General features: G+C 44.6%; 1 protein-coding gene across 2 annotated transcripts in view; it reads right to left on the reverse strand.

Moving 5' to 3' along the window:
* The window catches only part of NR2C1 (nuclear receptor subfamily 2 group C member 1), a 477,706-nt gene extending 461,969 nt beyond the window's left edge, over positions 1–15,737 (reverse strand). The window contains exon 1 of one of the 2 annotated variants that reach the window (XM_086919061.1): positions 15,498–15,737. The gene's annotated coding sequence lies outside the window, so the exon portion shown is untranslated. The remainder of the gene's footprint in view (positions 1–15,497) is intronic. The other variant, XM_086919062.1, reaches the window with a different exon arrangement.
* Between the last annotated feature and the right edge of the window lie 8,908 nt (positions 15,738–24,645).

Here is a 24,645-nt window from a genome sequence, read left to right on the forward strand (position 1 = left end):
TGGGGCAGCACACATAGATAAGCAAGTTTTTTTTTTGCAGGTTATTTAAGCCACTCCTTAATTTTATTACCAACGATGCTGGCGTTATCCTTTCAATCAACTTTTTGCTGCTGTACTGTCCCTCAAATTTTAACAAATTAAGGCGTTATGTGGGTCTGTTAGGGCAGGACGATGGTAGGTGGTATTGCAAGTTATTTCACCCTTCACCCCCTCTCAACCCATTGTAACCTCCTTCAGCGCTGTGCACCCCTTCACACTCTCGCACATAGCTGACCATCGCCCTGCCGCATACTATAGCCCAAGCCATCGTTGCTGCTTATTTATGTTATGCAACTAACAACCATTGACCAAGCCAATAAACCCGACTTATTGTCAGTATGTTTCTACTCGTATCATATATCTGGATGCAATGACAGAAACAGCCAAAATACAAGTGGGGCAGCACACTAAGCTAAGCACGATTTATTTATTTTTGCACGTTATTTAAGCCACTCCCTTTATTACATTACCCACGCTGCTGGCGTTATCGTTTCAATCCACTTTTTGCTGCTGTACTGCCCCTCACATTTTAGCAAATTAAGGCGTTATGTGGGGCTGTTAGGGCAGGACGATGGTAGGTGGTATTGCAAGTTATTTAACCCCTCACCCCCTCTCAACCCATTGTAACCTCCTTCAGTGCTGTGAACCCCTTCACACACTCACACATAGATGACCATCGCTGCGTGCTCTCTTCAGAGAGCTCAGGTATTGGATGGGCGAGTCTCCTGTTAAGGCGTGTCATTCATTCCAGTTACCTTACACAAGGTCACCTTCATTTTTATTGTCCCGGGAATATTAGCTTATTCGTCCAGAACTATAGGATGTCAAGCGACTGTGACTCAAACCTGATTCCCAGTTCTAAAGTCAGCAGGTATGGCCATTACACCGCATCCTGGGGAGAGGGGCAGGCAATGCCACATGGAGGCTCAGTTCGTCATGGGCTCGAGGTGCCAACAGGATGTCGGGCTAAGCCAGAGCCAGGCATCTCCCCCCCCCCTCCAGTATTCAGGGAGCTGAGCTGAGCCGAGCCTGCCAGGACCTCACTACAGGCCTCTGCTCTGCTGATGTGGATGGAATTAAACGAAGAGTGTACTGTAAGGTGATGCCACGAGTCCTCGCTTTCTTCCTGATGGCTCTGCGCACAAGGCGTCTCTTCTCCACTGTACATCTATCTCCCATAGCGCCTCGCTCTGCACACAGCTGCTTTCTCCTAGCGCTGCATGCTTCTAGCTCACTAAAGCCTCACTAAAGCTTGACGATGAGTTCAAGCGCAGTGGAGGACCTTTTACAATAGTTGACTAGTTATCTTTCATTTGTTTATTGGTGCATTTGGATGTTAAACAGGTACTGGTAATAAGGTGAAATCTTTGCCCAGATGGTGTTACCGTGAGTAAAAAAGACAAAATAGTTAATATAACAAAATGTGTTGCATTATGCCGCATAATTTGCCTTTTCTTGCAGTATAATTTAGCGGCATACTTTGGTCTATCACTGCCACATAATCCCAGTGGTCCTAGATATAACGCTCTAGTTATACCACTATTTCTATGTCAGGAGAGTTTAAAAGCTCAGAAATAGACATGTGCGGAGGGGAGGAGCTTCACGCGCAACCAAAATGGTCGTGTGAGCACAGGGCTCCCGAGACCCTCGCCGCCCCCCGCATCTATCCTGAATTTTATCCTGACTACGACGACGGGTTATTGTAAACGCAACCCAGCTGATATAATAGCTGCTTTCAAAAATCGATTTGGACCCCGGGAACGGAAACTACGATACTTTGAACTTTTGTGGCCTCCTCCATGAAACTGCCCGGGGCTCGAGTCACTGTGGTGCCCAGGTGGTAGTTGAACAACAAGGGCCTGCGGGGTCCTGCTTGACCTTGGAGTTAACTTTCGGTTTCGTTTTTGGTTCTTCTGCCTCTTCCTATCTAAACACCGCTCTGGCAGACCGGGAGCCGGACCCCTCAACTTCACCCTGTGCCAGCTGCAGAGTGTTCCTGGTCGTGTGACATCCTGCTGAGTCCCACACTTGGAGATCCCTGTGGGTGAATCGTGAAGAGTCATTTTTACCAGGTCTCAGAGGCCCCTCCGGGGCGCAACATCTAATATGGCGGGCAAACCCGATAGCGAGAAACAGAAGACCAAGACTGTCCACCGAGGGGGTACTATTCAATCGAATATTATGGATCGCTATACCCATCCCAAAGGGTCCCCCGGTGGTGCGAGTAGGTCTCTGGAAGATGCGGGTGACGGCTCAGCTGCAGTGGATGATTTGACCCTGCGTGATGTCATGGGCGCCATTGCCAGCATGAAGACCTCCATTGGCCAAAAATATGAGGCTCTGGCTCTAAAGCTTGAAACTGTGGCAATCAATATCAACTTCGTCAGGGCACACTTATCAAAGACTAACGAAAAGGTCAAATCCCTAGATTTGAAGACCTCCAGCCTCACGACCGATGTGTCCGATCTACAGACGGAGGTTCGCAACCTACGATCCTCCAATGATCTCTTTGCTCGCCGGCTGGAGGATTTTGAAAGTCGGGCAAGAGGCAATAACGTACGTATCATTGGGGTCCCTGAAAAACCATCTCGCCCCCAAAGGCCTGAGCAACTTTTTCGCGGTGGAACGTGCACACAGAGTGCCTGGTGGGAATGCTGAAGTCGATTGCCCCTCCACGGCCTATAATCGCCAGAATTTTCAACTTCAGAGATAGAGGCGTTATCCTGCAGGCATCATGGGTGGGTGGCCCCACGAAGTTTGAAAACACCACGGTGAGCTTCTACCCTGATTTCACCCAGTTCGTTCAGAAACAAAGGATGGGGTTCCAGGGGGTGAAGCGGCGACTGAGAGACATGGGTACGAAATAAGCAATGCTTTTTCCAACTCGGCTACGTGTTGAACACAATGATCGGACATTCTCCTTTGACCGCCCGAGACAGTGAGTGACTGGCTTGATACGTTGTCTACACAGCGTGATCGCTCTGAACATTCTGGAGGTGCTGAAGGTGGCCCGTTGGAACAAGAATGAGAAGTGGTTGCTGGTTTCCGGACAGTGTACAGAACTGGCAGCTGTGGTTTGATGACTTTTGTATTTGCAATACTTTATGGTGTTATACCCAGAGGTGGCGAGGGGGATGGGACTCTCCCTCCTCCGGGTTTCTTTTGTAGACTAGTTTAATGTTAGGGCAACAGGCACACTGCAAGTTGGGGTGGCTTTAAGTCTAACGCAGGGGTGGAGGAGTGTGTTTCGGGTATTTGTTGGGGGGTGAGGGGGGGGGGGGGTTTGGGTGCGTTTCATTTTGCTTCAAGGCAACGCATTATCTTGCATCTTGATCTGGGTGTCGTGTTCGCTGTGGGTTGGATTCTGCACTTACTTCCGGGATGGGGGGGTAGGGGGTTGAAGTTATTGTGTTGGAATGTTAACAGGTTGGGGGATAGGATAAAAAGTGGAGTCGTGTTGCAGCTATTGAGACACCTCTCCCCTGACATAGTTTTATTGCAAGAGACACATCTGATCGGAAACACATGCCATGCTATGAATCTGCGAGGATATCGTCTAATTGCACACTCTGGATTTACTACTGGATCTAGAGGGGTGGGTATCCTAGTCAGGAGTTCCCTCTCCCTGGAGTTGGACGACATAATTCTTGACAACAGGGGACGCTATGGTGCGCTCACTGGTAGGTGGGAGGGGAAGACTATCTCACTTCTTTCTGTGTATGTTCCACTTGGTCTGCAGACTACGACCTTCGCTGATTTGGGGAGAGTAGTGTTGGGGCTTCCTGAGGGCATTCTGGTGATGGGTGGAGATTTCAATTCTGTTGTTTCCGGTAGGGAGGACCGCAGCCCCCCCATGGACCTCACGAGATCACAGTCTTGGTTGAGTGACTTTGTGGAGACGCTGGGACTGGTAGATTGTTGGAGGCTGCTGCATCCGGGACAGGCGCAATACACCTTTCACTCTGGTGCACACAGTAGTCTCTCTAGGCTTGACTATGTCTTGATGCCAGCAGCGCAGGCCTCTTCGGTTAGGGAAGTCAGGCACCTGGCCAGGGGTATTTCGGATCACTCCCCACTGTGGCTTTTGATGGACACGAAGATGGGTTCCGAGGGTCGAGTGGCTCCGATCAATCCTTGGCATCTCCGTAACCCCAAAACCCGGACAGAGTTGGTTAAGTCTTTGGATCACTATTTTTTTGCAATTGGTGTTGCAATATTTACCAATGCCAATAGCTCAAACTTAATTAACGCGAGACCTATTGCACTGCAAATGCTAGTTTATATCACTTTTATTTAGGCAGATTTGGCATAAAAACAATGCCTGTTCCGCTATTCAGGCATACATTTTGAGGCAATCCACTCACCCTTACAGTGGATGGATTTTAATGGGGGGGGGGGGGGCAGCTACTCCGTATCATTGCTCGGAAGTTGGCTTTGCATCTCTACTGTTGGGAAACTTATTTGAAGCTATCTAAAAAATATGGCTGTCCATTGCATTCGTCTTACTACCAGTCAGACTGCAGGTCAACTTCTAATGTCACACTAGACCCACAAACATTGTTCAATTTCAAGAGACTCAAATTCTAGTTTGAGCTTGTGGAGAAGATGAATTATTGTCTCAAATGGTACGGTATTCCATAAACCATGTTACATGATAGGGTTTCCTGAACACTCTCCTTCGAGAAGTAAAATGTTATTTAACTAATGCTTTGTGTGCTTACTTACCTCTTTTCCTACCTATTACTCCCCAACCCCATCTCTTCCCCTAGCTTAGGGGGTATAAGGACCGCCTTGGCTCTCAAGGTTACATTTCTCTTAATAGGACACAGATGACACCAGAGATAATAGTATCTCTAGTCATACCCCTAACTAGCAAAAGCCCATCAGATGCCATATTGCTGGCAGACTGTGTGCTGTAAATTTTATCAGTGACCAACAGCAAGGGCCAACAGAATTATGCAGCCAGGGAAGGTCAAATTATGTGGCAGGGTTGATTAAATTATGCTGCAAGAAAAGCCAAATTATGCGGCGTAATCTGGCACATTTTATTAAAGTATTATGTCATTATTTTGTAAGTTACACTTGTTATCACTGTGAAGGCATTGGTTGCACGTCATTTGTCTAAGTTTAATACTCAATAAGCAACCAGAAAGCTGACCAGTCATACTTTGGAAAGGGCGTTCCACTGTATGGCAACACGTGCTGCTGACCTTGTAGTCATATTTAGGTCTCGGCCTAGCGCACACTGCGCAGCAGTGTCGCGCAGCTGAGAATTTATGTTTACACTATGGGGGGGCTTGAACCGGACCCTCTTCTCCATTGGCTGGCTCCCTAAACGGAGGCCAGCCACTGGAGGAGAGGGGCATCACTCCGTTCAAGCCCCGTCCTTTTGGGATAGAGGGGTGTGTTTTTACTGTTCTTTCTCTCCCTGACGTCATTGGGAGAGAGCACGCCCCTCATCACGCTGTCTGCACTCTCAAGTCAGCTCCCTGATTGGTGTTCCTTATTAACCAATCAGAGGGCCGACTGGCGCATGCAGGCAGCGTGATGAGGGGCAGCTCTCTGCCAATGACGTCAGGGAGAGACACATCTAACAGTGATCTGTTCCTCATAGATGGCTCCCTTCCATCCAGTAGTGAGTAGTGTACAGTCATGGAGAGACCTCATTGTGATGGCCAAACATTAAAACAGTACGAGTCAAGAGAACACTCAATAGAACTAGGTGTTCGATACTTTAAAATCTAAAGGCACGGGAAGCAGTCGATGGCAGCATAGGTCTACCGCGTTAACACGTTTTTCTGCCCTTATGGGCATCAACAGAGACGCTGGAGCAGTCGTCGTCGCTACATGGTAGGGTTCACACGCCACTGTAATGGTCGGCAGGGAGCATCCTACGGTGGGTGGAGCGGCCCCAGGAAGAGGGTCAGACACTTAAGGGGCGGAGGAAAGGGTATTCTAATATGTCTGAGTTGTTACACAAGGGCGAGCTTCCTTGGTGCCCAGGCAGAGAGGACCGATAGTGCTCCACTCAGGTGTGTGGGGTGGCGTCATTAAGGGTTCAGTTTGCCCCAGCTTGGGTGAGTGGGGGTTACGAGTCTATTTCACCCAAAATGCATAATGAAAGCTGTAGTGGACTGCAGACAAAATCATATTGTGAGCTGGTTATTGACGGTGGCGCCTTGACAGTCGACAACAGGTGCGCAGCCCTCTTCTAGGTGCTGTTACGCACTCGCTCCCTTCACGTGCGTGTCTCCTCACTCGCCACTGCCAAAGTCAAGTCAGGGCCTGTGCAGCACACTGGAGGTGCAGCTATTGTTGGGAGACGTGAGAACAAACAGCCCACTCGGCTAAGGCCCTCCACATGCCTGGACTGCGTCCATACTGCTGGGAAGAGTGGGAAACGGAGGCAGAGAAAAGTTTTATTTCCACTTTGCAGGTAGCACAGGCCGACGGGCGTACAAGTTACATCAGCGCTGACTGGTGGATTGAGTCCTTCAAGGAGGGGAAGGCTGGGGCAGAATCAGGCACAGCCTTAGTTTGCACCTCCCTAGCAGGGCAGCGGGCTCACCTCGTCTTGGGCGGCGGGCTCACCTCGTCTTGGTCGGCAGACTTGCCAGGTGTTTGTACCCACTGCATTCTTCAAAGAAGTTAGGCCAGCAAGGTAGGCTTTCCGCTCTGCCTTTCAACGCCAGCTTTGAAGTCAGCTCACACCACAATAACAGCCTACAGTGTTAGGCACTGCTGCCATCTGACAGTGATGTCCTTGATAAAATAAAATCCAGCTAAATTACAGAGCCACTCCGTGTCAACACTTTCAAAACATTCAAACCCCTAAAATGAGTTAATGTTCTGACAACTAGGGGCGTGAAGCAGGGATGTGTGTTGGCCCCCCTTCTCTTTAACCTGTTTATAGCAGATCTGTCGGTGACCCTGGACGATACCAACAGCCATTCTCCAAAAGTCGGTGGCTTGGGTCTAAGCAACCTTTTGTACGCCGATGACCTTGTCCTTTTTAGCCTCACCAGGGTTGGCCTACAAAGGCTCCTTGATAAACTGCATGACTATACGACTATTAATCAATTAGAGGTCAACTTAAAAAAAACGCAAGTCGTTCCTTTTGGTAAGAAACGACACACAGGTGGTGGTTGGTCATTCAACAACATAAGCCTCGTAACAGGCCAGTCATATAAATATCTAGGCGTCCACCTGGATTCTAAATACAATTTTAGAAAGCAGCGTAACGAGATCGCAGTCAAAGCAATAACCCTTGCGGTATCACTAGGCAAGCTTGCAAAAAATCTCTCAGGCCCAACCCCATCGCCTCTTTTGGAGGTGATGAGAGCAAAAATTGGCCCTACTCTATCGTATGGCATAGAGTTATTTGGGGGGAAAATGAATACAGCCTTGAACCAGCACACAACCAAAATTTATAAAAAAGCTTCTCCAGCTGCCAAAATCTGCATCTGCTGCACAGATAAGACTGGAGATGGGACTGATAAACTACGATGCCTCCAACATCGGGGCATATCTCAATCTCTGTCACAAACTAAGACAAGCGGACCCCAATACATTAGAATCCCTAGTCTGGGAAGAAATAACCCAGAAAAATCCAGGTGGAACATACGGCCGTCTCTTTAAAGACGCCATTCAGCAAATGTCAGCAAGTGATTTGTGGGCCCTGAATCCTAGTCAGACAGCATTCACAATAGGGATCAAAAAGGGTGTGAGAATGAGATCAAGTATCATCGATAAAGCACTCTTTTTGAAACGCAGTCACGCCTGGGCTCTTGTAAACTCTTATAGACGGCTAGCCCCCGCCTCCTATCTGGCCTGTACATATTCACTCCATCTAAAGCGCAGCCTTATCGCCATTAGAATGGGCGACTGGCGATTCCTGAAAGATTTACCCTCCTGGCGACGCACCGCTGAAGATTTAACTTGTACAGGGTGTGGCAAAACAGCTGAAACTATGTCGCATGTGATCTGCCTCTGCCCAGCTTTTAATTCAGAACGCAGGCGGAGACTAAAACCAGAATGGAATAGGCTGGGTGCCAGGACTTGCAGGCAAGCTATCATGGTAGCTTTAAATCCGGAAAACACATCCCTAAACATAAGACTCATAAACTTCATTCTGCAAGCATACCGTAATTTCAATCAAAAGAGGCCCTGCTAAAGTGCCCCTCCCACTTTCCAACTCTTAGGGAGGTTAAAATAAAACGACCAGTAACCTCAGGAATGTCGGCTGCTTCCTAAAAGTAGGATACCATTGATGCCGAGTATAATATAAAAGGGAGGAAGAGACAACTTTTTTCCCTATACATCATGCTTCAAGCTACTCTATTTTATTTAAAGAGGCTTAAGAGAAGACAATTTCCATTTTTAGGTTTCGCTGGGGGGCGGAGCCGTTAGGCTCCTCCTCCAGAGAAATCTATTGAGTATAGTAAGCACTATGGAACACGCCCCCCCGTCCCATTGGCTAGCTCCATAAATGGAGCCTAGCCATTGGACGAGGGGCCTGTCCATCAATACCGGACCAGACACGGGGGCGTTCCCGAGATTCTTTGGCTTTTGCCGACGTCACGCGACGCCGGGAACGCCCCCGAGTCTCCTCCGGCCGGGCCGTGCTTGCTGCTGTCCTGGGCATCGTGAGTGTTGTTCCCCCGGCACGTTTCCCGCCTCCCTCCCGCCGTTCGTGTTCTCTCCCGCCCCCCTCACGCCCCCTGTGTCCTCTCCCGCCCCCTCCCGCCGTCCGTTCCTCTCTCGCCCCCCCCCCCCCCGTGTCCTCGTAGGTGCTGCCGCCATTTTTTTTATCCGCCCGGGGGTCAACCGGCAGCTGCTCGGCACCTTGGCCGCGACACGAAGGGGCTGCGACCGCATTGGTGGCTTTTCGGAGGCTCGTCGGCAGAGGCGCGCTCTGATTGGCCGCTGCAGTGGGCCTGTCCCCGTGAGCTGCGCCGCCGTTGGTTGGAGCCTCGCCGCGTCATCAGGATCTGCCCCGGGAGCCGCGCTGTGAGTGGCTGACTCCGGGGGAACCCTTGACGTCAGCGGAGGCCAGTGGGAGCTGCGACGGGGGCCGTGCCTGCGAGGGTGAGTCTTTGGGAACACGTGACGGTCGCTGTCTGGGAGTCTGCATGTGGCGCACAGGTATGCTGATGAGAAACTGGGCAGCATTATGGGCACGCGAGGTGAGCTCGACGGGCGGGTTGTGGGGGCAGAAGGGGCGGACTCTGAGGGAACGCGTGGAAAGTGTTGGTGTCAGAGTTGTGCGCCACTGTGCCTACTATTTCCAATCTCACTGCACTTGCAGTGATAATGTTTTTTGCTTCTGTGCTGAGTTCACTTCTGACGCAAATCATCATTGGCCCTATAAAGTAACATAACTAGCGCAGGGGGATAGGAAGTCCGTGCGCTGCATTCACGTAATACGACCGACATGCCACGTAATGACAAGCCATAAACCTATATGTTTCACTCAGTGTATTTGTGCTTTGCTTAAAAAACACATACCGCCTAACATTCAGCATGTGACGCACTTCTATACATCATAAAATACTATACTATGCGCAAACACATCATGCAGTTTGGGAATCGAATATGGCGAATGAAGGCTCATTGGAATGTGGTTTGTGACATCCAGCTCTTCCTGTGACAGAATCATAGAATCAAGAGCTATGGACCCTGTGCTAAAATCAAATTAATGACGCCATTAGTACACTTCCTTACCGCTTGCAAAGTGCCCCTTTGGTTGCAGAGACATCAATATTATCAGGACCGATTTGAGTGACGGGGCATTTGTCCAGCAAACTGAGATGCCGTCTCTTATCCGACAGGAAATATTCAGTGTTGCATATTAACATATAATACTGCAGTTTTTATATCTGAATATTCAACCACGCGTAGCAGTATTCGGCTGATTATAGAATGTCCATATTTCTGTTGACAAACACAAATTTCAGAGGCCGCCATTGGTATTTTCGAGAATTTAGCAGGTCGTGTGTTCTTTGGTGGCCGGAAAAGGGAGTGACGTCTGAGAGTGCAGTAGGATGTGTTTAGCATTGCAGATAGCTGTGAGTTGGAAATGAACAGAGCAGCAGCATGTCAGCGTAGCGACACCAAGGGAGGGCCTCATATGGGTCTTCCTGTCTGAATGTGGGTGGCGTGCCTGCTGGTGGTGCGCAGTGGTTCAGGTTGTGGTAGAGCCTAGTGAATGGCAAGCAGGGACTTACTAGTTATCAGGGTTGGACGTTCAAGTTTATCTTTGATTAATTCTTGGTTTGAATTTGACTGAATAGTTTTAAAGTAGACAAGATACGTTTTTAGGTCTGGAGTTAGCTTTGCTCTTTTGATTTTCCTAAAATGATATGTACAGTACAGTTACTCAAGGGGCTTTCAGCTTCTCCTCATCATCCATTGGTTTGATATTGTGTCATTCACATTTTTCTTCTGCCCACTATAGAGCACAACTTGTGGCAAAGGGTCAGGCAAGCTTCACCCCTTGGCTAACTTCACTGAGAGTTGCGCCATTCTGCCCTCTCAGAAGAAGCCTATCCACACACAAAGTAGTTCTCTTTAGTGCCCTGGGCTACCATGGCAATGTTTGATTTCTGTTACCCAGAAAGTATTTTTGTTATTAGCCATTTGTTTGTTAGACGGAGGAGGGCCACCAGCTTCCTCAATATAAAGGTTTGTAAAAACGATGGCAAAACAAAATAATCACTGACTACACCAAAAGGCTGGCAGCAGCACCACACCAATTGGCTTTCCCAATGCTTGTTTAGTATGGGAGCCATCACTGAGGAATGGCAAGGCTAATGCTCAAAATAGCTAGCTAAATCGAGAGTAATCTGGTATTTCCCTCCATTGTGTACACGTCATTTTGTATTGTCACAGTTTCCCATTCATGTTTACAAAAATTTGCTTACGGGGATTGGACGAGTCTAATACCACTCCCTGTGTACCTCTGCTGCCATGTTTTTTTCTGTGACAAAGCAATAACCAGTTTTTCTACTGCATGCAACCTTAGGCACAAGGTTAAAATTGCTTGTGACGTTTCTACCCCACCTATGATTTATGATAAGTGGCCAAGAATTGAGGGATGACATTTTATATTGTTTACTGGCTGACCATGCGCAAGGCTCATGTATGGCCAGGTACATTTTTACAGTAAGACAAGAAGTTAAAAAGTATTCGACATTTCGAAGGCACCATGGTGGGGTGTCAGAGGCATATAAGACTGCAATTCGAAGCCATCTCTCACTTTTTATACCTGTAGCTCTCACGCATTATAACATTCATGGCAATTCATTTACTTGTTGAAAAACTCACCCTTTTAAATACACCAAACAAGTGCAACCCTTGTTTTAAAATGTCTTTTTGACTAATTCATATGGTCAGTTCCTAAATATATGGAAAATATTCATGTGAATTACCTTAGTAAAATAACTTGAATGTTCTTTCACACTTCCATTTGAAATAATATTTATTTTTTATAGTGCTCTGTTAATCAGGAGGCCTTTTCAGGACACCAGTGAAAACAAAATATGATCACAAGCTTCTTAGACCCCAGCATGTTGTTTATATAGGAACATATGCAGTGAGAATTTTGTATTTACCTGCATATTAAATACACATTACTACATTTTTATTTCACCTGTGACTGTAATAGAGGGCAGAAGAAGGCTGTGAAAGTGCTTCTTATGATGAAGTGACATTGATGCGCATTGCATATGCAGATTTTTCCTTCTCCCATTGTTATGGTGATTTGGTACCTGCGGTCAAGAAATGACCAGCTTGAGTGTCAACCACTGGTTATTTGACACTACACAACATTGATAAATTAGGGCTTGATGTACCAAGATTACATAAAAAAGTGATCACAATTAGCTCACCCAATTTTACAAATACAATTTGATTTTGCATACAAACCTAGATACAAATAGGTTGATTCACAAAACACAAAATCACAGGGGAGTGCATGATAAGTGCAGAGTGCATAGGAAGTGCAGAGTGCATAGGAAGTGTGGAGTGCATACAAAGTGCACAGTGCATACAGAGTGCTGCATAAAAAGTGCAGAGTGCATAGGGAGTGCATAGGAAGTGGAGCGTGTAGGGTGCATATAGAGTACAGAGTGCATACAGAGTGCTGCATAGGGAGTGCAGAGTGCACAGGGAGTGCATATGAAATGCAGAGTGCAAAAAGAGTACTAGGGAGTGCTAGAGAGTGCCAAGTGACTGCAAAAAAAAGGTAATGGCAATGTAAATGACAATGCCATTTACTTATCTGTTTTCGAAACAAAAACATAAATACAAATTTTGGCATATACAATGCCAATAACTCTAACTTTTCCAAAGGCGAAACCATTGCATTGTAAATGCTTGTTATAATGACTGTCAACTGACCATGTTTTTATTCTTCAAGATTTTTTAATCTTATTTATTGATACACAATGTGAATTTTGTAACCTTCTTTTAAAGATATATGTGTTATATCTAAATAAAGATAACTGATTTGATTTGAGTTAATGTTCTCTGTTCACATCACGAAGTAAGCTTTACAATCCAACTCAAGTTGCCAATTATATGTTTAAAACACAAACCTAGAATAATACACATCTTTATCCTCATTTTAAAAAACGTTTTGAGAGCACAGCCTCGTGAATATTTATTGCACGTTATTGCTACGAGTTCCCATCATACATTCCAAGCATTAAGGTCAATATAATATATGGGGTGAACAAATATTTCTAAGCACATATATTGTTATACAATAAGAATACTGTAAATCATGATTTGCAGCGAACATAATGATATAGTAGGCGGCCCAATGTTATAGCCACTCGAAAAATGTATTAATGGTGATTAATCCAATATGCTGAGTCGGACATGAACAGACCCCCCTTCGCACACACACACACACACCCCTCTCAGTGCCTTGAGACCCTCAGGGATGAGTAGTCACCCTTAACAATTACTGGTTCGTTGAAAATGCTTACACATTGCATCTTCTATGTACTTTGGTATAGTCCTGGACTAAGGGGGGACACTTGCTCACAGCTAAAAGGAAAGATAAATGAATCGGGGAATTATAGTGGGCAGTTTTTTTTTTTTAAATGGAAACAGAAGTCCAGCATTTGGGTGATAATCGCAGTTAAAAGTATTACTGCATAGAAGTGCTGGTAGATTCCCATCCAGGTTAAACATTTGAAGGTACCCCAGTGCCTATGAGCACCTCTACTGTTAAAACACAGGTAAGTGGTGTCAAAGGATATCTAACGTTCAAAAACATTTTGTAACCAAATAAGCCATGGAAATACCTGTACATATCCATGTTATAATATGGTATTATATTGAATGGAAGTTGGATAGAGATAAATGACGAGCTAATTGTTTAGGAGGGAGGTTTCAGATTTCTAAATATTTGCCTACGCCTGACATGTACTGGTGATTCGTCCTGCATCGGTTTCTTACTTGGGGAAAATGTATCCAAACCATATTTAGTGAATGGTTTGAGGCTGTACGTTAACTTTACATAGGTGTTTCATAAAGAAAGACAGTCTGGGCCTTGCAACTTTCCAAGTTAACCCATGTTAATTTAGAGCGTCTAGTGGGGCTGCTCAGCGTGATAGTTCACAGTGGAAGTTTGGATATTGCAGGTTTCTGCCTAAGGGAACTTGAGTTGAGCTGTATATTGTGCAGGTGTTGTGTTTTTGAACTGTTATATATATTGTGGTGTGTGTGTGTTGGGCTCTGTGTGTTGGGCTCTTTGTGTGTGTGTTGGGCTCTGTGTGTGTGTGAATGTGTGTTAGGATCTGTGTGTGTAGGGCTCTGTGTGTGTATGTGTGTTGGGCTGTGTGTGTGTGTGTGTATAAATGCAATAGGTCTTGCATTTGCGAGAGATTAAGCTATTGGCATTGTAAATGACAATGCCATTTATTTTTTTTCTTGCCTCTGTTCCCTGGGGCGTTACTGGGCAGAAATGGGCGTGTGGCTGACCTAGACTGAGGGATGTCTGTGTGTGTGTGTGTGTGTGTTTGTGCGGCTCTGTGTGTCTGGGGCTCGGTGTGTCTGTGTGTGTTGGGCTCGGTGTGTCTGTCTCACCATTATAACTAAAACTGGCAAAAAGCAATAATACTATTGGTCTCAAAAAGCACACATTGTACAGTAGTCCCTAGAACTGAACAAAACTACTTTGTGTACCGAAATGCTCCTTACGAAAGAGCAGAAACCAGTGACAGATAAGAGAACTTTTGTAAAAACAAAAAGGTCTTGCTTGACTCCAGACCCGATTAGAGACCCAATTTTTAAAGAAAGCTGTAAACTGGCACCCATGTTACATGTCCTTGCATTATTGCAGATTTACGACTTTCAGGAATTCACAAAAGTAGACCAGGAAATCGTACTCGTAGTAAATATTTATGAACTGCTGTTTAGCACGAGCAAATGTTTAGGTGTAGATTTGCTCATGCGAAGATCTGTTGAAAGTGTAAATGTTCACTTTCCCTCCAACCACTTTTTTCCAAAACCTAGAAGAAGTTTTACTTATGCCACTGTCAGGAATACATTTCCAACTTTTCTCAGTAAGGGAAAAGGATTAGGAGTAGAGCTGGCGAAACCAATAAAACATGCAATTTAGAAGGTTTGCACAGACTCAAAAGGGCATTACAACCCTGAAACTATGGATTAACGCTATCTCCAACCCCAGCATGTAGATCTGTTGAACGGTTGGGAATTAAGTAAATTGCTAGAATTCAAACCCTACTAAAGTATGGGCCCTGGCATGATCAGAAGGCTAATAGCATAAGTTTTATATAATTTGTCACTGCACTACGTGGCACCAAAGGGACAAGTGGATTTTTTTACAGGACGAGTAAATTTATCAAGCATCATGTTCTATGGACAAGTAGATATTATATTAAATTCCACATCTCTGAGTCCACATCTCCGGGTCACTCTCTCGTGATCGGTTAAACCACCCCACAAGCAAGCAACATGCTACTCACTTCAACTGGATGACCCACCGTGAACAAATCCCTTGCCCTACTACATACTTTCAATTTAACAGGATTTCAATGGGCTTACTATTGAAGATCATTCGCTCCAAACCCGCCTTGCAGATTCTAAAGTACAGTAGCATAACCTAATCATTTACCATAGTGAACCGGTTTCCTAACCCCAAACGTCGGTAGCCCTTAAGAAATGTCAGCTAGTTAGGCATTTACTAGTCAGAAATCTAAAATTAGCAAAATTCAAAGCGGCCAAGAATCTACCAGCTGCACTTGGGTACTTCCTACTAGTGAGAGACATGGAAAGAAGACAACTGCAGCACCCTCCTTCCCTACTGCACCAAACCCGCGCTGAAATGTTTGCTTTTTATAACTTTGGCGCTGCAGGGAAGCCTGGTAACCTCTCACACTGGGCCTCCTCCAACAGAACATGGCCTGTGGATGTGAGCGGCTTACCTGCAGTCACTACTTGCAGCGTTCCCACTCGTTGGCAAGCCTTAGCTTCCCTGCGGAACCCGGATGTTTTTACCCCCCTTTGCCGGTCACTTTGGATCCGCAGGGTCAGAGTTCGTGACCCCTTTCCTTCGGCTCCGTTGTCGAGGCACGTTACCCCACCTCCCTGACCGCTGAAGCGCCTGCGTAGTGAGACTAGAACGGCGGTAGTACGATATGACGTCACCGAAACGCACCGAATCGGAGATACAGCCCTCGCATTTTCATGTAATGAACGCACAAAGTGCACATTGCAAGATGGCCGATTGGACGGTGACGTAACCAAAGAGGTCAGAAGAAACACTAGACTGCTAAATCTAACATTTTGTCGAGTCAGAAAAAAAGGCAACCTTGGACGACATACTGCTGGAACGCGCGTCTTGGAATTCTTATTTTTTAGTATGACGCAGAAGTAAAATATAGACTTTAATCCTAATATATTTTGTCACAAGTTTGAAAGCCCACCATTGACAAGTTAGATGGTATGTATTTTTTTTTACTTCTTTTAAGTTTAACATTTGTAAGAATTTTAAACAATTTACAGCCCGATGCATCAACCTAAAAACCGGTCGCAAACGGGCAGATTCTCAGAATCTGCCCCTTTGCTACCGGTATTTTTGGATTTGGGATACATCATCCCAAATGCAAAAATCGCAATTTAAGGAATCTCTAAATTGAGATTCCTTAAATTGTGATTGCATTTAAGGAATCCCAAATTGAGATTCCTTAAATGCAATGAATCAAAGTAAAAAAAAAAATGAGATTTCGCTAATAGAAGTAGCAAATTACCATGAAGTCAACTTCATGGTAATTTGCAAAAACTTTCAAAAATGCACTTTTGTGCATTTTTCAAAGTTTCATGTTGCACACACACATGCCCTGGGGGCATGTGTGTACACAACATATGTGCACAGATCCATTTCAGGGGTGCAACAGGGTGTCATTTTGACACCCTTGAAATTGCATGATTAATTTGCAAGTACCTACTGGTACTCGCAAATTGCTCATGCAATCTCCAATTTATTCCTATATACTCCTTCCGAGATATATATAGTACAATCAGAAATGACACCTATTTGAGCAACGAGAAACACTAAGGGCCCGATGTAGGTAAATCTCATTTACCGACTCTAGAATACCGAATTTTACCGTTTCGGTATTCGAGATTCGGTAAATGAGATGTAGGAAATAATTCGGTAATTTTTACCGAATCGCTATGATTCGGTAATTACCGATTCGGTAATTGCCATTGATTCCTATGGGCCTTGAGGCCCATAGGAATCAATGGCAATTACCGAATCGGTAAATACCGATTCAGTAAAATTACCGATTTGTCAAGGGGGACAGGGTGTCACTTTGACACCCTGTTGCACCCTTGATTCTGGCTTGTGTGCCATGTGACACACATACATGTCCTTAAGGCATGTATGTGTGCCACATGGCACAGGTGTACATGCACAGATGTGCATGTACACTGGAATTCGTTATTTACCACAAAATATTATTTTGTGGTAAATAACAAATTCTTAAGGGCATGTGGCACTGTTTTCAGTGCCACATACATCTAGATTTACCGATTCGGTATTTTAACGATTCGGTAAATTTACCGATTCTGTAAAATTTAAGACCCCTACATATCAAAAACCAAATACCGGTCGGTAACGGCTGATTTCGTCCGTTACCGACCTGTATTTGGTGTCCTACATCGGGCCCCAAGATCTTAAAACTGCTGTAAAGCACCAGGAATCGAAGACCACTAACTTAATAAAAAGCAGTAACTCACAATTCACAGCTAATCCTCATACAATACAGTTTTGCGAATATTTTTGGTTCATGTTCTGCATGAAACAAGTTAACTCATGGTTTCAGTTTGAAATATAAATTAAGAAAAGCATGTCTAATTAACTGTGTGAACTGACTGGAATCTCTGGCCTAGTGTGTTTAAGCACATGCTGCAGATGAACGTCAGAGTGCAGAGCCTGTAGACTGAGTGTGCATAAATGATGAGCATTCTTACAAGTGACACAGCTGTTCGTGACGTTGAGCTGAGGAAGAACAGAAACGCACCTTCGCGACTTTGCCTCCAATTGCCTGCTTTGCGAGCAATGGACAACAAGCATTTTTGGCATTAGCAATCTTAGACACAGAAACTCAAACATCAGAAACACTTGCCTTTTCTCAATCTTAAAGACATGTAATTCTCAATCCCCATTTTCACTCCTCACCGGAAGTTCCTCCAAATTCGTCTGGGACGGTTGTTGGTATGAATTCAAGTTTCTACCCTTCGGTCTGTTTTCTGACCCTAGGTGTTTTGCCAAGGTGATGTGTCCAGTTGTCCAGAATCTACACACCAGGGTGTGCAATTGATCATACATCTCAACAAAATTGTTTTGATGATTCAGGACTGACACCTATTGTTGATACATCTAAACTGGATGATTCAGCTGCTCCAGGAACTAGGCTTCATGGTGAACAAGAAGAAATCTGTTCTTGTTCCCTCACAAGGCAAAGAATGTCTGGGATGTCAGATTGACTCCTCAACGGCGCTCCTCTCATTTCCTCAACAAACACGGAAAGCAGTTCAGAAGGAAATTCATTCAGCTCTTCACAGGGACCAAGTTTCCTTGAGAGTTCTTGCTAGGATAGTAGGCCTTCTACTGTCCTCTATACAGGTGATCTTTCCTGCCCCGTTACACTACAGGGCTCGCCAACTGTTGAAGAACCAACATCTTCAGAGAGAGATTACATATTCAGATTCAGTAAGTCTCATCACCAGAGACCAAAGCAGAGTTACAATAGTGGGTAGACCACATGGCTGCCTGGAATGGCAGAGCCATTTTCGCCTCCTGTCATTATAGAATCAGACGCCAACCTATTGGGTTGGGAAGCCAGATGCAGCAATATTTCCACAGGAGGTAGGTGGTCTACATAAAAGGCCATTTTCCACATAAACTGCTTGGAACATTTAACAGGATCTTTTGTGATAAGAACTCTAACCCCTCGCAAATCCAGTTGCTGTGCCCTGCTGAGAATGGACAACATCCCATCGGTCCAATACATAAACAGACTGAGAGGGATCAAATCCAAAGTGTTGGTAATCCTTGTAAAAGCTCCTGGTAATATTGCTTCTACCATCGCATCACTGGAACAGCAGAATATCTCCCAGGCCGTAACAATGTAGTGGCTAATTGGAACTCAAGGTGTGTTCAAGATTCCAGTCAGTGGAAGCTGCACTCAACAGTCTTCAGATTGCTATAGAATCATTGGGCAGACCCTCCAGGATATCGCGATTTGCCGCGAAATCGGCACTTTTGTAAAAATGCCGCGATTTTTGCAAAAGTGCCCGCGAAATCAGCACTTTTGTAGAAATCGCAGCATTTTGACAAAAGCCGCTATATCCTGGGGGTCTGCTGTAGTTACAGAGAGACAGAGAAAGAAACGTCACGTTGTAACATAAAAAAAACTCTTTCCACGTGCACAGAAGACGGATTGGTGTCAGTACAACGCGATGTATTACAACGCGTTCCGTTACAACGCGATTTTTACATCGCAAATACCATTACAATGCATGCCATTACAACGCATGGCATTACATAGCAGATACTTTTACAACGCATGGCATTACATCGTAAGTATAGGTAAGTATATCTTTTAAAAAAAAAATGTAATAAAGTTAATTAAATTAATTTAAAATAATAAAAATAATATAACATTTTTAAAACAGTAATTAATTTAATTATAGTAATTTAATTAATATTAAAATTGATATTAATGTAATATATTTAAAATAATATAATTAATGAAATATAAAAAATTTATAAATAGAAAATAATATAATGTAATTAATTACAATAAATATAATTATAATGTAATTAAATTATAAATAATACATAATATAATTATATTTAATAAAATTAAAAGAATTTAATTAATGAAACATTTTTAAATAATATAATTTAATTATAATCGTTTATTAATACAATTAAATTAATAATTGTAAATATAGTTATAAATGTAATTAAATTAAATAAAATTAATTTAATTAATTTAATTTATATAAAGTCGTAATACCCCTGTACCCCCAAAAACAAACCCAGCCCTAAAACCTAAAAACACCCCTGTACCCCAAAACCCAAACCCTGCCCTAAAACCTAAAAACACCCCTGTACCCCAAAACCCAAACCCTGCCCTAAAACCTAAAAACACCCCTGTACCCCAAAACCCAAACCCTGCCCTAAAACCTAAAAACACCCCTGTACCCCAAAACCCAAACACTGCCCTAAAACCTAAAAACACCCCTGTACCCCAAAACCCAAACACTGCCCAAAAACCTAAAAACACCCCTGTACCCCAAAACCCAAACACTGCCCTAAAACCTAAAAACACCCCTGTACCCCAAAACCCAAACCCTGCCCTAAAACCTAAAAACACCCCTGTACCCCAAAACCCAAACACTGCCCTAAAACCTAAAAACACCCCTGTACCCCAAAACCCAAACCCTGCCCTAAAACCTAAAAACACCCCTGTACCCCAAAACCCAAACTCTGCCCTAAAACCTAAAAACACCCCTGTACCCCAAAACCCAAACACTGCCCTAAAACCTAAAAACACCCCTGTACCCCAAAACCCAAACCCTGCCCTAAAACCTAAAAACACCCCTGTACCCCAAAACCCAAACCCTGCCCTAAAACCTAAAAACACCCCTGTACCCCAAAACCCAAACACTGCCCTAAAACCTAAAAATACCCAAACACCCCAAAACATATACATCAGTACCCCAAAACATATACTCCTATACTCATACTTATTTTAAAAAATACTTAAATTAATATATTTAATTTATAATATTTAAAAACGAAATAAATATTTTTTGATAATTAATAATAATTAAATCAATTATAAAATATTAAATAAAATAAAAAAAAAAAAAAATACTTACCAATACTTACGATGTAATGGTATGAGTTGTAATAGCATCTGCTATGTAATGCCATGCGTTGTAATGGCATGCATTGTAATGGTATTTGCGATGTAATAGCTGCGTTGTAACAGCATTACGTTGTAAAAGATGCGTTGTAGCAGTAACACACCACAGAAGACACATACTGTATGCTCCTGTGATCAATAACCCCCACCCCCAGCCAGCCGATCGGAGTGAGGGGGGCAGGAGAAGCTGCAGGCAGACGTGAGCTTAATTAGCAAGTTAAAGGCTGCTGGCGCCACCGGGACAGCGCAGACAGCGGCTGACACTCAATTATCACCGGCCTCACTTCTCCCCTCGCCCAGCTCGGCCCGGCCTGATCTATATCGGCCCCCGGGCGATCCTCTCACTGATATGCTAATACTGGCGTTAGAGCACCTCTCCGGCCCATCAAAGGGCGCCGGGCTCCAGGCCTCGGCCTGGCGCATTTCAAAGCACCCCGCCCCCATCGAATGAGTGTCAGACATTGTGCATCAACCTAGAAACGCTCAGGTGGGCCATCCGTCTCAGTCCTGTCCATCGCCCCGTGCGAGGCTTCCTTTACATGTAAGCGTTTTCAAAAGAAAATTGCCCCAGACTGACTTCACAGACTGCTGAAATGCCACAAGAATGCAGCTTTTTCCAGCCTTTCTGTCACAGGAGCACTGAGTCCCCCAAACCGTGCTGCAACAATTTGTGCAGTCCTCCTAGGAACAAAAACAGCTGCTAAGTCGCCTCATCATGACACGATTGAGCTCCATCAGCGTTTAGCATGTCGGGATGCTCATCCTTTTATTTTAAAAAACTACAAGTCCCAGAATTACTTTTCTTGAATTCTTAAGAGTCAGGGCTGACTGAACATGTAAAAAAATAATTTCTTGAAAAAAACGCATCTTGTGCAGTTAATTCTGTCATTTTTCGTCTTCCAAAAATTCCCAATATATGCAAGTAGGAGTTCAGGAGGGTTTAACAAAAAGTAACCCCTAAACCAGAGCTTTACCACTACATTGTGGACATTCATTTCGTGTAACTGTCAAGCTGTAGGAAAAGGGAATTACTTAAACACACAATCAAGAGTGTTTCTATGGAGGAATGCTTACATTAGTATACATACACAGCTTCATGTTGTTAAATAACTAAAAAACGAAGATGTCTGTGTTTGTTGTAGGAAAAATGGCCAAATAAAATGCCGCAAAATTGCAGCTAAATTTCCATATTTGTGCCGCTAAATTTCCATTTTTGTGCCGCTAAATTTGCTAATCCGTGCCGCTATATCCTGGGGGGTCTGATTGGGGTCCATGCAATATGGACCGTTTTGCCACCTATCATTTTGCCTCTGAAACTAAAACAAGAAGTAACATTTTAAAGATTCTTCTTTCGAGACAAACGCATTGCTAAAATTGCATTTTAACCAGCATATGCTCAATAAAGCATATAAAACGAGGTATGACTAGCAGAAACTTTCAGAATCACATCCACCTAAACCGTCTGAAATATTATGGAACTTGAGCATTCAGGCTGGATGCAAATAAGTCCCTGATTGGCAGTCCCAATCGAGGCACAGTTGCTGAATTACCTATGGGGGAAGTTGCCAGTCAGTGGAATCCATTAAGAAGCGCAAGTTCCAAATCGCCACAGCATTGGCCTTCCCTGGCAGATGAACATCTGTGACACTGATTCCCTTCTGCAGGCAGAAGTTCCAGAAACCTTTAACAATCTCTGTCAGCATCTTCAACCTGGTGCCCCCTCAGCTTGTTGATGTACTGTATCACTGAGATGCTGTTCATCTTCAGGGGTATTGAACATCTGACCATACCCTTCACCAAGCTTTTAATCGCAAAGCAACCTGCCAGAGGTTCCAAGCAGTTGATGTGCAGGACAAATTGTTCCTGAGATCATCTCCTGTTGGTGGAAATATCGCTGTAGCGAGCTCTCCAGCCCCAATGACTGGCATCTGATGCTATATTTTTAACTGCAACCTGGCTTAACGATGCCTCGGTGCCAGAAATTGTTATGGCACTACCTTCAGAATACCGGATCCTCCGTGCTGATCAATTAAACAAAAAGGGATGGGGCACTGCGATTATTTCAAAAATACAAAATCGAAAAACATATCGTCCCTGACTGTGACTCACTGCTCTTCTCGTTGTCTCATTCTAAGAATTTCACCATGTCTGGAGCTTTAATTTATTACCCTCTTAGTTTTGCTGGTAACTGGAGTTTCACTATCACCGAAATTGTCTCGCCTGTCTATCCTCAAATACGCCAGGTTCACCATTGTGGGGATCTCAATATCCACTTTGTTAGTATAACTTGCAATACCACCTCATATCTGAAAGAGGATTTTAGGGCCTTGGACAGCTGATCAATGAACCCCCACACATGCAGGATCCCATACTTCCGAATCTGAGGAACATTGTTAGAAATAGGGGTCTCTAGTTGACAAGGGTTTGCATCTTTGTCCAAAGAGGGACCCTTCTTCCTAGTCAGGAGAAGGGAATTACACTTCTAAAATAACCCCTGCTCACCCCCTTGGTTGCTTGGCACAAGCAGTCAGGCTTATCTTAGAGGGAGTGTGTAAAGCATTTGCCCATAACCAACAGTAATACAGTGTAAGCACTTCAAAAGGACACCACACCAGTTTAGAAAAATATCTAATATTTTTATAGACTTACGACAAGACCAAAAACGATAAAAATCCACACTACAGTACTTAAGAATCTTCAGTTATCAAAATAACCTTGAAAAACAGTTCCTTGTTGTCGATAGCTCCGTCCAAGGCTATCATAGCGTTGTGAGCAAACAAATCCAAACAGTTCTGGCTGACCGCGGCGTCGCAGGCCAGCTACGGTGTCGGGAAGACTCGCAAACAGTACCTTTTAGAAATGCAGGGCGTCGATGACCTCTTGTTGAGCGTCCGAAAACATGGTGTCCGCAGGCGTCGGTTCCGGAGGTCGTGCAGGAGTTGTCGGGGCCCTCGAAGTCCCACACGTTGCAGGTCGATCTCCTCTCTGATGGAGTCAGGAGTGCTAGCGTTGGCAGGCATCGTGTCCTGCCCCAGTGCTAAGGGCAGAAGAGCTTTAAGTCTTTGCTGTTCCTGTGACTTCGTGAACAGGGGGCAAGGTCTACCTCAAGCCCTTGGAGAAATCCACAAAAGTAGATTGCAGAAAGTTCAGTCCAGTCCTTTCACTGCCCAAGACAGAAGCAGCAACTGCAGGCCAACAAAGCACAGCACACAGCAAAGTGGTAGTTCCTCCTCATAGCTTCTCCAGCTCTTTTTCTTGGCAGTCTTCTTGATCCAAAAGAGTTCTAAAGTTCAGGGGTCTGGGCCCCAATAGTTATATCCCAAAATCCTATGATATCTTAGGCAGAGAGTGTCTGTGTCCAGCCAGAACGAGTTCTACCTTCTCAGGTGCACTTTTCTGGCAGGAGGTGGAGACGGCATTGTCAGAGGCAGACCAGGCCGTTTGGGGTGCAAGGTAATCTCCTCCCCCTTCCCCCATTGCAGCCTAGGTCTATTTAGCCCCTTCCTGACCCTACCTAGACTTCTGTCATCCAAAACCCAGACAGGCAATCCACATTCCAGCAGAGACACACAGGATGACTGAGCAAGAAAATACCTACTTTCTAAAAGTGGTATTTTCAAACACAGAATGTAAAAATCACCTTCACTAAAAGATGCATCTTTAGATTCTGAGTTCTGGCATGCTAAACTTTATTTTCCCACCTAGTTCCCAGGACCAGTTATGTTTATAAGATATTATATACAAACTTCCCATTCTGTCCTATGGGGAACAGGTAGTAGTGCAAACCAAAACAGGCTGTAATTCACTATCAGGATATGCCACACACACCAGGGCATGTCCTACCTTTCACATACACTGCACCCTGCCACAGAGGTACCTTGGGCCTACCTGAGGGGTGACTGACACGTAGAAAAGGGAAGGTTTAGGGCCTGGCAAGTGGGTGCACTCGCCAAGTAGACATGGCAGTTACAAACTGCCTGTAGACTCTGCAATGGCAGGTCTGAGTTACGTTTTTAGGGCTACTCACGTGGGTGGCACAATCAGTGCTGCAGGCCAACTAGTTACAGTTGATCTACAGGCCCTGGCACACTCAGTGCACGTTACTAGGGACTAACAAGTAAATCAA

Source organism: Lissotriton vulgaris, chromosome 1_1 (assembly GCF_964263255.1).
Source record: "Lissotriton vulgaris chromosome 1_1, aLisVul1.2, whole genome shotgun sequence".
NCBI classification, from domain to species: Eukaryota; Metazoa; Chordata; class Amphibia; order Caudata; family Salamandridae; genus Lissotriton; species Lissotriton vulgaris.